The sequence below is a fragment of the Psammomys obesus genome, unplaced genomic scaffold (genome assembly GCF_907164565.1).
Source record: "Psammomys obesus unplaced genomic scaffold, mPsaObe1.curated_primary_1811, whole genome shotgun sequence".
In the NCBI taxonomy this organism is placed as follows: domain Eukaryota; kingdom Metazoa; phylum Chordata; class Mammalia; order Rodentia; family Muridae; genus Psammomys; species Psammomys obesus.
Window position 1 is genome coordinate 2,309,341 of NW_026592710.1, and position 11,994 is coordinate 2,321,334.

At 43.7% G+C, this 11,994-nt stretch overlaps 1 non-coding gene across 1 annotated transcript; it reads left to right on the top strand.

Annotated features, from left to right (window-relative positions):
* Positions 1-742: 742 nt before the first annotated feature.
* Positions 743-868, top strand: LOC129682816 (U6atac minor spliceosomal RNA). The gene has a single exon (XR_008721053.1). It is a non-coding gene; the product is annotated as a U6atac minor spliceosomal RNA (small nuclear RNA).
* The last annotated feature ends 11,126 nt before the right edge of the window (positions 869-11,994 follow it).

Sequence of the window (11,994 nt, forward strand, 5' to 3'; positions counted from 1 at the left end):
GCCTACACTGGTTCACTGCCACAGGCAGTAACATGCTCCTGCTGAGTCTCAGACACTGCTGGGCACTGGGGGACATTTGGAAGAACAGCCAGCCCTGCCCAGATTGTGTCATGGCCAGGCAATAGGACAGATGTGTCTCCAGAAACATAGAGTCAACTAGGCGGGGTAGATGCTGCTCCTGCTGAGACGGAAGGGGGTCTGTATAGGCCCAAGAGTCCAGTCCAAGACAATTGCCCTGGGGGAGCAGGAGGCTCTGCTTCAGGACCACCAGAGCAGGAAACAGGTGGTGGTGCTGGTGGTGGCAGGGACATTAAGGGGGCTTCTCCAAGCTGATTTGGCTCCTGTGGACCAGTGGGACCCTCTGTTGTTTTGTCAGAGAGACTGTTTGATGAAATCAAGGCATGTAGCTCTGCTGGCCATTGGAAGGCTACCCCCTTTCCCTTGAATTTCTATGTGCCTTCCCCATGTGCCCTGCCTGCCTGTGCACCTGGCCTGCATCAGGAGTGTGTCCTGATGTGTGTGCTACCTGCCTGATGTATTGTAGAGGGTTAGAGGGCCACTAACACCATTTGCTTTCTATAGATCTGGGGTAGCAGGGGCAAAGATTAGGGGAAGGAGTGTGGTCAGAGGAAGAAGTAAGGCTGAAGGAAACAACAGTGTGGCTAGTAGGAGGCTGAGGAAATTCGGGGGAATGTGGATAGATACGGCAAGCAGACGGATGGTTTTTAAGAAGCGGACAGGAGTGTTGTATGAAAGGAGAGAAGGTTAGCACTCCCCTTGAAAAAGATGGAAGAGGCCCTTGGGTCTAACAACATGCATATGGTTAAGGCATTGCCACCTACTTTGTGGCATCTGACCACTGTTTTTGAAACTTAAATCTATTCAAATCAGGGACAAGGCAAGGCTGCCCACTCTCTCTGAACCTCTTTAACATAATACTTGAAGTCTTTGTGAGAGCAATACGACAACTAAAGAAGATCAAGGGGATTCATTTCGGAAAGGAAGAGGTCAAAGTATCACTATTTGCAGATGATGTGATAGTATCCCTGAGTGACCCCCAAAACTCTACCAGGGAACTCTTACAGCTGATAAACACCTTCAGCCAAGTGGCTGGATACAAAATCAACTCAAAAAATCAGTAGCTCTCCTGTATACAAAAGACAAAAGGGCTGAGAAAGAAATTAGGGAAACAACACCCTTCACAATAGCCACAAAGGATATAAAGTACCTTGGTGTAACTCTAACCAAGGAAGCCAAAGACTTGTATGAAAAGCTTTCAGTCTCTGAAGAAAGAAATAGAAGAAGATATCAGAAGAAAGAATGATCTACCATGCTCATGGCTTGGCAGGATTAACATAGTAAAAATGGCCATCTTACCAAAAGCAATTTACATCTTCAATGCAATTCCCATCAAATTACTAACACAGTTCTTCATAGACCTTGAAAGAAAAATTCTCAACTTCATATGGAACAACAAGAAACCCAGAATCACTAAAACAATCCTCTTCAATAAAAGATCTTATGGAGGTATCTCCATCCCTGATTTTAAGCTGCACTATAGAGCAACAGTAATAAAAACTGCATGGTACTGGCATAGAAACAGAATGGTGGATCGGTGGAATCGAATAGAAGACCCAGAAATAAACTCACACACTTATAGACACCTGATTTTTGACAAAGATGCCAAAACCAAACAATGGAAAAAAGATAACATCTTCAACAAATGGTGCTGGTCTAACTGGATGCTACATGTAGAAAAATGCAAATAGACCCATACTTATCACCCTGCACAAAACTAAAATCCAAGTGGATCAAAAACCCCAATTTAAAACAGACACACTAAACCTGTTAGAAGAAAAAGTGGGGAAGAGCCTTGAACTCATTGGCACAGGAGACAACTTCCTGAACAGAACACCAACAGCTCAGGCTCTAAGATCAACAATCAATAAATGGGACCTCATGAAACTGAAAAGCTTCTGTAAAGCAAAGGGCACTGTCATCAGAACAAAACAACAGCCTACAAATTGGGAAAGGATCTTCACCAACCCTATATCTGACAGAGGGCTAATATCCAGAATATATAAAGAACTTAAGAAGCTAAAGAGCAACAAATCAAGTAATCCAATTAAAAAATGGGGTACAGAGCTAAACAGAGAATTCTCAATAGAGGAACATCAAATGGCAGAGAAACACTTAAAGAAATGTTCAATGTCCTTAGTCATCAGGGAAATACAAATCAAAACGACCCTGAGATTTCACCTTACACCCATCAGAATGGCTAAGATCAAAAACTCAAGTGACAGCACATGCTGGAGAGGATATGGAGAAAGAGAAGCCCTACTCCATTGCTGGTGGGAATGTAAACTTATACAACCACTTTGGAAATCAATCTGGCACTTTCTCAGACAATTAAGAATAGTGCTTCCTCAACATCCAGCTATACCACTCCTAGGCATATATCCAAAAGATGTTCAAGTATACAACAAGGACATTTCCTCAACCATGTTCATAGCAGCTTTATTTGTAATAGCCAGAAGCTGGAAATAACCCAGATGTTGAGGAATGGATACAGAAATTGTGGTATATCTACACAATGGATTACTACTCAGCAATTAAAAACAAGGAAATCATGAAATTTGCAGGCAAATGGTGGGATCTAGAAATGATCATCCTGAGTGAGGCATCCCAGAAGCAGAAAGACACACATGGTATAAATATTCACTTATAGGTGGATATTAGACATATAATATAGGATAATCATACTAAAACCGGTACACCTAAGGAAGCTAATCAAGAAGGAGGCAAAGGGGATGGACATCAGAAGAGGAAGAAAACAGGGAACAGGACAAATCTTATCACTGGGGGCTTCTGAAACACTCTACTCAGCAGGGTATCAAAGCAGATGCTGGGATACAAAGTGAATAAACTGTAATTAAAAACAAAACAAAAGAAAACAACAACAAAACGAAAGAAAGAAATGGACTGGAAATATACCCAAGATGGTGGTTTGCATCGTACATGGCGTCTGAGCAGCAAGACCTTAGTGACTGAAATGCAAGTGAGAGGCTGTGCTGCGGACTCCAAAACACCAGAATCTGTGATCTGTGTTTCCCAGGTGAGAGGAGAGTCCACGGGGGGGGGGGGGGGCGGGAAATGAGCAGTTCCAGCATCTGGCCACCCAATTATTCCTGCCATCCCGGGGAAAGTTCCTGGGTTCTGGGACATGTGTGGTCCCCACCTCTGACCACCAGACTACTCCCACCTTCCCGAGGAAAGCTCCCCCCGGTGCTGAGAGGCATGCGTTCAGCCTCTGGCTACCAGACTCCTGGGATCCAGGGAAACAGCCCCAGCCTCCAGTCCACAGTTGAACCTGTCTCCTTGACCTCTGGAGTTTATAGAATCTCTATCTAAGAAGGCAGCACCAAACGCACACAGTGTCCCTGCAGCTTGCACTCAGACTGAGGAGTGAGTGAGAGAGTGCAGGGGCTGCAGACCCCGGGAGTTCCCCCAGCATGAAGAGGGCTCCCGGGTTCCTGAGAAAACCTGAAGGTCCTCAGGCCCATACAGGCTAGACATCCCCACTCCAGTCACCTGCCTGTGGCTGTATCTGGGACACAGCCACCTCAGGAGAATGCCAGGCTATTTCCTGAGATCCAGAGCCAGTCCACAACCATACCCACCATCCAGAGGAGGGCAGGGACATCCAGCCTCCTTCCCAGGGCTCTTTCCACACCCCCAAGAAAACTAGTGGCCACCAGAAACAACCAGATGGCTAGTGGCCAGTGTAAGAACGCAATCAACAAAAGCCAGGACAATCTGGCACCACCAGAATCCAGTTCTCCTGCTTTAAGCAGCCTATGATACCCTAATACGACTGAAACCCAAGAATAAGGCCTTAAAGCAATGCTTATCAAGATGGCAGAGACTGTAAAAAAGGAAACAAAAGACCCCTTAAAGAAATACGGGAAAATACAACCAGAAAGCGGCTTTTAAAGAGGGAACGAATAAATCACTTAAAGAAACACAGGAAAATGCAATCACACAGGTGATGGAAATGAATAAATCCCTTAAAGAAATACAGGAAAATACAAACAGACAGGTGAAAGAATGGAATAAAACAGTTCAATACCTAAAAATGGAAATAGAAACAATAACGAAAACACACACTGAGAACATCCTGGAGAGAGAAAAGTTAAGGAAGAAAACAGGAACTACAGAGGAAAGCATCACCAACAGAATATGAGATAGAAGAGGAATCTCAGTGTAGAATCTCAGGTGTAAAGACACAATTGAAGAAATCAATTACATCTGTCAGAGAAAATGTTAACTTTAAAAAATTACTGACAACAAAACAGCCAAGAAATCAAGGACAACATGAAAAGATGAAACCTAAGAATAATAGGAACAAAAGAAAGAGAAGATTTCCAGCTTCAAGACCCAGAAAATATTTTCAATAGAATCATAGAAAAAGTTTTCTCCAATCTAAACAAAGAGATGCCTATAGACATGCAAGAGGCCTACAAAACACCACATAGAGTAGACCAGAAAATCCTCCTGCCTCATAATAATCAAATCACTATATGTACAGATCAAAGAGAAAATATCAAAACTTCAAGGGAAACGGGCAAAGGAGCATATAAAGGCAGACCTATCAGAATCACAATTCTCAACAGAGACTATGAAAGCCAGCAGGGCCTGGGATGATGTCATGCAGACCCTAAGATACCACAGGTGTCAGCCTAGACTATTATACCCAGCAAAGCTTTCAATCACCTAAATGGAGAAAACAAGACATTTCATGACGAAACAAAATTTAAACAATATCTATGCACAAACTCAGCTCTGCAGAAGATACTAGAAGGAAAACTCCAACCCAAGGAGGTCCACTTCACCCAAGAAAACACAGAATATAAATAACTTCACAACAGCAAGGCCAAAAGAAGACAAGCACACAAACAAACAGAACCTTCTCCAATTCGACCAGAGAGTTGGTCACAATGCAAACCTCAACTGATACAAAAAAATGAATGAACCATTGCACTCTATCAGGTCATCGTGGATTAAAGCTGGACCCCAACAAATGAGATAACAAAAAGTCTACACACTCATGAAAACTTAACAACTCCCTACTCAGTGACCACTGGGCCAGGAAAGAAATAAAAAGAGAAATTAAAGACTTCCTAAACTTCAGTGAAAATGAAATGTGTCCCATACTCAAACATATGGGACACATTGAAGGCAGTGCTAAGAGGAAAGTTCATAGCACTAACTGCCTTCAAGAAGAAATTGAAGAGATCACCTTAACAGTTCACCAGATTAACTTAACAGCTCACCTGAAAGTTTAGAAATAAAAGAAGCAAACACATCCAAGAGGAGAAGACGGCGGGGAATAATCTGGTGATTATTATCTCAGGGCTGAAATCAATGAATTAGAAACAGAACAATACAAAGAATCAATGAAACTAAAAGCTGGTTCTTTGAGAAAATCAACAAGATAGACAAATTCTTAGCCAAACTAACTAAAAGGCAGAGAGACAATATCTAAATCAACAAAATCAGAAATGAAAGAGGGACATAACTACAGATATAACTACAGACAAAATCCAAAGAATCACTAGGTCTTACTTCAAAAGCCTGTGCTCCACAAAACTGGATAATATAAATGAAATGGACAATTTTCTGGGTAGATTTCACTCACCAAAGGTAAATCAAGATCAGGTGATCAAGTTAAATAGCCCTATAACCCCTAAGTAAATAGAAGCAGTCATATTAAAAGTCTCCCTTCAAAAAAAATTAAAATTAAAAGTTAAAAAAAGGGGGGTGGGGAGAAAAGCCTTGGACCAGAAGGTTTTAGTGAAGCATTCTATCAGACTTCCAAAGAAGAGTTAATACTAATACACCTCAAACTATTCCACAAAATAGAAATTGAAGGGATATTGCCAAACTCATTCTATGAAGCCACAGTCACCCTGATAATGAAACCACACAAAGACTCAACAAAGAAAATTTCAGACCAATTTTTAAATGAACAATGATGAAAAATAATAAAATACTTGCAAACTGAATCCAAGAACACATCAAAAATATCATCCACCATGTAGGCTTCATCCCAAGCATGCAGGGGTGGCTCAATATATAAAAATTCATCAAGTTTATGCACATATAAACAAACTGAAAGAAAAAAAACACACATGACCAATTCATTAGATGCTGAAAAAGCCTTTGACAAACACCAACACCCCTTCACATTAAACGTCTTGGAGAGATCAGGATTGCAAGAAACACAATACAGGCAATATACAGCAAGCCTATTGCCAACAGCAAATTAGGTGGAGAGAAACGCAAAGCAATTTTACTGAAATCAGGGACAAGACAGGGCTGTCCATTCTCTCCATATCTCTTCAATATAGTACTTGGAGTCTTAGCCAGGGCAATAAGACAACTAAAAGAGATCAAGGAGATACAAATTCAAAAGGAAGAAAAAGTCAAAGTATTGCTATTTGCAGATAGTGTACATAAGTGACCCCAAAAATTCCACCAGAGAACTCCTACAGCTGATAAACACCTTTAGGAAAAAAGTGCCTGGATACAAAAGTAGTTTAAAAAAATCAGTAGCCCTCCTATATACAAGTGACAAATGGGCTGAGAAAGAGATGAGGGAAACTACACCCTTCACAATAGCCACAAATAACATAAAATATCTTGCTGTAACTCTAACCAAGCAAGTGAAAGACCTGTGTGACAAGAACTTTAAGTCTTTGAAGAAAGAAATTTAAGAAGATATCAGAAGATGGAAAATCTCCCATGATCATGGATTGGTAGGATTAACATAGTTAAAATGGCCATCCCACCAAAAGCAATCTACAGATTCAATGCAATCCCTATCAAAATTCTTTTCAGACCTTGAAAGAACAATTCTAAACTTTATATGGAAAACCAAAAAAAAAAAAAAAAAAAAAAAACAAGAATAAGAGAACTTCTGGAGGGATCTCCATCCCTGACTTCTAGCTATACTACAGAGCAATAGTAATTAAAACTGCACAGTACTGGCATAGAAATAGACTGGTTGGTCAATGGTTTCAAATACAATGTCCAGAAATAAACCCACATACCTAAGAACACTTGTTTTTGTTTTTGACAAATAAGCTAAAACCATACAATGGAAAAAAGAAAGCATCTTCAACAAACGGTGCTGGTCTAACTGGACGTCTACATGTAGGAAAATGCAAATAAATCCATATCTATCACCCTAAACAAAACTCAAATCCAAGTGAATCAAAAACATCAACATAAAACTAAATCTATTGGAAGAAAAAGTGGGGAAGAGCCTTGAACTCACTGGCACAGGAGACAACTTTCTGACTAGAACATCAACAGCTCAGGGTTTAAGATCAACAATCAATAAATGGGATCTCATGAAAGTGAAAAGCTTCTGTAAGACAAAGGACATTGCCAATAGAACAAAATGGCAGCCTACAGACTGGAGAAAGATCTTCACCAACCCTACATTTTGAAAAAGGGCTAATATCCAAACTATATAATGAACTCAAGAAATTAAACATCATAAAACCAAGTAATCCAATTAAAAATGGGGTACAGAGCTAAACAGAATTCTCAATAGAGGAATCTTGAATGGCCGAGAAACAATTAAATAAATGCCTTACATCCTTAGTCATCAGGGAAATGCAAATCAAAACAACTCTTAAGATTCCATCTTACACCCATCAGAATAGTTAAGATAAAAAAAAACTCCAAGTGACAGCACATGCTGGCGGGAGTGTAAACTTGTACAACCACTCTAGAAATCAATCTGGCACTTTCTCAGAAAATTGGGACTAGCTCTACCTCAAGACACAGCTATGCCACAACTGGGCATATATCCGAAAGATGATCCACCATTCAACAAGGACACTTGCTCAATTATGTTCATAGCAGCTTTATTCATGATAGCCAGAATCTGGAAACAACCTAGATGTCCCTCAGTGGAAGAATGGATAAAGAAATTGTGGTACATCTACACAATGGAATACTACTCAGCTATCAAAAACAAGGAAATCATAAAATTTGCAGGCAAATGGATGGAACTAGAAAAATCATCCTGAGTGAGTTAATCCAGACACAGAAAGACGCACATGATATGTACTAATCATAAGTTATAAAATCAACTTATAAGTTGATTTTATGCATAAAGTAGAGGATAGACGTACTACAATGCACAGGCCCAAAGAGGACCCAAGGAAGCTTAAATCTCATTCAGAAGGGGAAACAGAATGGACAGCAGAAGTGATTGAAGAGAGGAAACCAGGTAGGAGAGTGAGCACAGAGGGTGCTCCACTGAGCATGGAGGCCAGACCTGGAGTGAGCAGAGGGCAGGGAGGTAAGAGGACAGAGGGCCTGCAGAGAGAAGAGAAACTGGGTATCTCTGTGACAAGCTGGAGATGACCTAAGACAGGGTAGGCTTCTGGGAGGATATGGGGGTGACTCCAGCTGAAACTCCTAGTAGCAGAGGTTTTAGAGGCTAAAGAGGACACCGTCTAACTACACAGGACTTCTGGTGGAGGGAGAGGATCACCAACCCACCCACAAAAACTTTGATACAAAATTTTCCCTGCCTACAAGATGTGCAGAGATAAAGATAAAGCAGAGATTGAGGGACTTCCCAGCCAATGCCTGGCTCAACCTGAGCCCCACCCCATGGGAGAGAGCCAACCCCTGACACAGACAGGAATCTAGCATAGCTGTCCTCTGAGAGGCTCCAACCAGCAGTGGATAGAAAGAGATGCTGAGACTCACGGTCAAACATTGGGTGAAGCATAGGGAATCTTGGGGAAAAGTGGGGAGAAGGATGGAAGGACCTGGAGGTGACAGGAGCTCCAGAAGAAGACCAACAGAGCCACCTAACCAGGGCCCAGAGGGGCTTGTGGAGACTGAAGCACCAGCCAAGGACCATGCATGACTGGACCTAGGCCCTACACGGATGTAGCAGATGGGCTGCCCAGGCTTCATGTGGGTGTCCTAGTAAGGGGAGCTGGGTCTGACTCTGACATGGACTCTGTTGCCTGCTTTTTGATCACTCCCCTCTGGTGGGGCTGTGTCACCAGGCTTCGGGGGAAGAGGGTGAGCACAGTTCTAATGGGACTTGATGAGATGGGATGGGTGGGTGGAGGAATCTCCCCTTTTCTAAGGAATAGGGAAGAAGGGATGGGAAAAAGGAAGGGAGGGCGGGGCCATGGGAAGAGAAGGGAGGGGACTAAGATAAGTAAATAAGTAAGTAAATAAATAAATAAAATCAAAATGAAAAGAAGTAGACTGGGTACACAGAAAAGCAGGTTGAAGCAGGTACTGAGGAAGGGTAAGGACCTGGAAGACAGGTCTCAGAGCTTGAGACAAAAGCTTTGGCCCCGGCAGGTGAGAGAGCCCGAAGCAGCTCCCGAGGAGCTGGCTGAGACTCTGGAGAGGTTTCCACTCTGATCCTGAAAGCCAGGGCACTGCAGCTGCCTGTTACAGGAGGCTACAGAATGCAAATGGGGTGCCAGCTCCTCAGGAACCCTTCCTACTCCCAGGCTTTTTTTTTTTTTTTTAAATCTTTTATTTATTTTTTATTAATTACACTTTATTCATTTTGTATCCCCCCATAAGCCCCTCCCTCCTCCCCTGCCAATCCCACCCTCCCTCCCCTTTCTGCACGCATGCCACTCCCCAAGTCCACTGATAGGGGAGGTCCTCCTCTCCTTCTTTCTGATCTACTCCCAGGCTTTTTGAAAACACTTTTTTTTTCTTCCGAAGACCAATCTTGCCTTCAACCTTGGCAAAAAAAGTACGGGCTCTAGCTGAATTACCTTTCAGTGTGAGGGACCCTGAGGCCTGCTAGGAAGCTCGTCTGGGTACAGGTCCTTCTTTTTGAGGAAGGAAGGAGGTGCATCCTGCGGGGGGCAGGGTGGTTGTCAAGTACGCTCCGCCTGGCTGCACACAGGTTTCATTTTCCTCTAGAACATGCGTGTTCCAATAACAGACAGATTTTAAATGGTAATTTTATTTCTCTGGGCACCAACCGTAGCTGTGGTAGGACGGCGGTATCAGTGGGCATTTGCAATGTCTTTTAAATTCCTTTAACTGCTCCGCTATATTGCTATATTATTATTTTTGGAACGCTCAACAATAAAAGATGGTCTTATGGCCTTCTGGATGTCCTGCTGGAGTGCAGGCCTGGGGCACAGCCCAGCCTCACACCACCTCCCTTCTGGGATGGGAGCGGAGCCCTGCTGGCGGTGACGGGGGTTGGGCTGCCACTCTGAGTTCTGGGGGGTGCACACCCCAGGGAGAGCATTCTCATTGCAGGAAGAGGGTTGTGTTTTCTGAAGGGGGAACTTGGAGCAGGGGGAAGAGGGGACAGTGACGGGGGGAAAGGTGGCACCATTGGGGGACAGGCTGCCCTAGGACGTCTACAGAAAACAAGAGCATTGAGCGTCAGACTGAACAGGCCTGGCAAGAGCGCAGATACTGTGAAGAGAGCGGCACAGGGGGAGGTAGAGGGGCAAAGCTACAGGTGAAAGGAATTTGGTTTCACATCAGTCTGGGCTTCCATTCAGACACAAGTATCTGAACACGCACATGCACATACCCACACACACAAGTAACATACAAACCTAAAGACCGAATAAGTAACATTCTTTGTTCGTCTTCCCTTAAATAATGCAGCGTGCAGCCACCGTCATGGCATGGGCTTAGCACGAGATGTGAGAGCCACCCAGAGATGCTTTGGTATGTATGCGAAGACACACATACACCACAGGAGAGTTGCCTCCTCTATGTAGGCGTTCAGGCATCAGCACTGCAGTGTCTGTGGGTCCCAGAGCCCGTCTGCACATACCAAAGCGTAGCCATGTGCAAATGCACACTTCTGCATCTACTGAAGGGGGCAGGGCACACTTGCTTCCCTGTGTGTTCTTTGGAGGTGGAGAGGTGGGTGATGAGGACAGCTCTTGGGATTCTTGGCACCTTTAATCCCTGGGTGTGAAGAAAGGACACTGGGTGGAAATTGGCAGCTTTACTCTTAGGGGAAAGGACCCTCTTTTGCATTTATGAAGTAGAAAGCAAAGACAAGCAGAGCATCAAGCTTCTAGATGAGAAAATTAGAGCATATAAAATATTCATTCCTCTGGCTCCGCAGTGGCCATCGAAGTGCGCGGGGCAGAGTGTTGGTTTCTGGCCAGGGCTCTCATCCTGCTTCCCCGAGACGAGCCGAGCGACGCCTCAGACAGAGCAGGACACAGCTCCTTCACCATCTTCCTGTAATGCTTCACTTAAAATGCCCTTTTCAGTATAAGTTTAAAGGAAAATAGGAACTGGGTCTCAGCCTTCATTATCTATTAGGAAGAAAATAGAAACGCTGCTCCATTGACTGTGGAAGTGGCCGAGTCCTGCCTTCCGGCCTCTCCTCTGTCTTTCCAACCTTCCCATGCACCATCCACTGTCCCCGGCTGTGTATGGCATCGCAGCCTGCATCTCAAGTGTCTCGCAATGATTTGTGCATCAAAAGGCAAGAGCAGGAGGATGTGAGGAGGGCTGAGAAAGGCTGTCTCTGGACACAACATGGCCAGTGCGCTCATGAACTCACTGCAGTTCCAGTCAAGGAGCTCATTCCAGAGGGTGGCACAGATGGGTGTGTGAGGAAGGGGAGGATCATACACTGTGTGTATGAAATTGTTAAGGAATAAATATGAGATTTTAAAAACAGTGGACTAATAGCCTGGAGCATCTGGAGGCATTTCATCATGTAGGCTGTGGCACGCATATCACGGTCTGTGCTTAGCTGGGCTGGCAGTGAAAGCAGGAAGAAACGAGCAAGGTGGAAGATTTGGAAGCCTTGAAATTCGACCTGGAGAGAAGCATGTTTAAGTTTTGGTTAAGGAAAGTGCAGCTGCTGGAGTAACAGTGGTAGAGAAGGCGCCACGAATGCATCTTAGGAACCAGGAAGACCCACTCACTGCAGGC